The sequence below is a fragment of the Penaeus chinensis genome, chromosome 9 (assembly GCF_019202785.1).
Source record: "Penaeus chinensis breed Huanghai No. 1 chromosome 9, ASM1920278v2, whole genome shotgun sequence".
Lineage (NCBI taxonomy): Eukaryota > Metazoa > Arthropoda > Malacostraca > Decapoda > Penaeidae > Penaeus > Penaeus chinensis.
Window position 1 is genome coordinate 10,054,751 of NC_061827.1, and position 2,500 is coordinate 10,057,250.

Here is a 2,500-nt window from a genome sequence, read left to right on the forward strand (position 1 = left end):
TATGTGGCCTGCTAGCAGTGGGTCCACGACCAGAGGAATAAAAACTTTTGAATGTTTTGAAGGCATTAGGCAACTTCGAGGATCTTTTTTCCGCCTAAGAGAAATTCTTCTTAAAAGAGTTCTTTAAGCACCCGGAGACACGCTCAGCTCTCCGCCTGGCGTTTTTCCCCTGATCTTCTTTAATGGCGTCTGTAATACCCACTTGTTCTCATTGCCTCTCAAACTTTTTGAAGAAACGACACGCAGCAAATGCCTAAAGTGAGCCATAAGTCAAGAGCGGGTACGCCTCCCATGCCCGGAGACGCAGACTAATGCTTTTCTAATGCCCACAACACGCCTGATCGTCTCTGAGGGAGGCCTACGCACTGGGACCTTATTTTAATATTTATCCTTTTATGTACATGGAAAAAAATGTGCCTTGAAGAAGGGATTAGGAACACAAGCGTCCGCTTTGGTGTGCGTGGCCCAACACAATGAATATTCATTATACGGACATGCATATAGACATAAATATATTCATATCTATCAGTCTAGACATGCATACGTACCAGATAGATGAATGTATATCTATGAGATAAACAGATTTGCATTTACTTGTGCGTATATGCATGTCCATTTGAATATTCACTGGGTCGGTCCTCTCGCAATTTTAACAAACCGTCCGCTTGTCTAGCGCGGGAGAATATTTTGACTATTTTTAGTTCATCTTTATTTACATATTCTCATGTTCTGAAAGTGTGAGAGGAACAATGTTTTAACCCTTCGAGCGAGAGACGCCCCGGGAGGAAGTACCTGAGCGTGACGACATTTCGGTGATGTATGGAACGCCTGGGCATCAACTTGTCACGTTGCGCCATGACGGACTGCGAACAGGCTTAGGCGAAGAGCACGCACACAAATATATATATGTGTGTGTGTGTGTGTGTGTGTGTGTGTGTGTGTGTGTGTGTGTGTGTGTGTGTGTGTGTGTGTGTGTGTGTGTGAATTTGTGTGTGTGTGTGTAGTTGCGTGCATGTTGCTGTTGACTGTGATGATGTTAAACAAATTGATGTTTGACTATTATTGATAATTATATTTCATCTGATCATTATTATCACAATTGTTTTCATTATTATTTCTATTGTTCCCCTATTTTCTTTGCTGAAAGTATTATTTGCATTAATTCTCTTAACAACCATTACTGTTTTCATAATCATTATCATAACTCTTGGTGATTATCATTTCAATCGCTCTGACCTTTTCGTGGCATTAAAATCTCCAATTTCAGCTAAGGCAAATATATCAGCAATCAACCAGGATCAAGTGGCAGCTCGTGGGTTCCTCAGACCACCAAAATTCACCCCTCCTTCTCCTCCCACCTCTCCCTCCTCCTCTCCTCCTTCCTCTCCTTCACCTCCCTCTCCCTCCTCCTCCTCCTTCTCCTTCTCCCTCTTCTCTTTCTCCTCCCTCCTCCTCCTTCACCCTCCTCTCTTTCTCCTCCCTCCTCTTCTTCTCCCTCCTCCTCCTCCTCCCTCCTCTCCTCCTCCTCCTCCTCCTCCTCCTCCTCCTCTTCCTCTTCTCCTCCTCCTTCTCTTCCTCCTGCTCCTCCTCCTCCTCCTCCTCCTCCTCCTCCTCCTCCTCCTCCTCCTCCTCCTCCTCCTCCTCCTCCTCCTCCTCCTCCTCCCCTCCTCCTCCTACTCCTCCTCCTCATCCTCCTCCTCCTCCTCCTCCTCCTCCTCCTCCTCCTCCTCCTCCTCCTCCTCCTCCTCCTCCTCCTCCCGTCCCTCCTCCTCCTCCTCACCCTCCCTCCTTTCACGTGTCAGGTAAAGGGCCTATAAATTGCCTCAATAATTCACCGTTCTGAAAGGCGTCTAGGGTAGGCCTATAGAATCGAATCTCTGACTCTGATCCTTTCCTCCTCCTTTTTTTTTCTAATGCTTTCTTTGGTAGTCTATTATGGCTCTAAAGGGCCGAAATGTAACCTAAATGATGATCTGTGTTTTTGTGAGGGTAGAAACGGGTATTGTTTTGCCACACACAGGCATAGACACAAGCAAAGATATATGCATATACACATGTAAACAGACACACAGGCACACACACACACACACACACACACACACACACACACACACACACACACACACATTTTTATATATGTATATATACACACATACATATATATTGATAGATAGAATGACATATGGATTGACAGATAGATAGATAGATAGATATAGATAGACAGATAGTTAGATATATAAACAGACATACAGACATATATATAAATATATATATATATATATATATATATATATATATGTATACATACATACACACACACACACATAAATATGTATATAGACAGACAGACAGATAGACAAGCTATCTATATATCTAGAGAGAGAGAGAGAGAGAGAGAGAGAGAGAGAGAGAGAGAGAGAGAGAGAGAGAGAGAGAGAGAGAGAGAGAGAGAGAGAGAGAGAATAACATATATATATACATATTATATATATATATATAT

General features: G+C 43.2%; 1 protein-coding gene across 8 annotated transcripts in view; it reads left to right on the forward strand.

The window, feature by feature from the left end:
* LOC125028603 (glutamate receptor-interacting protein 2-like) overlaps positions 1 to 2,500 on the forward strand; it is a 249,679-nt gene that overhangs the window by 114,686 nt on the left and 132,493 nt on the right. The window lies entirely within an intron of this gene.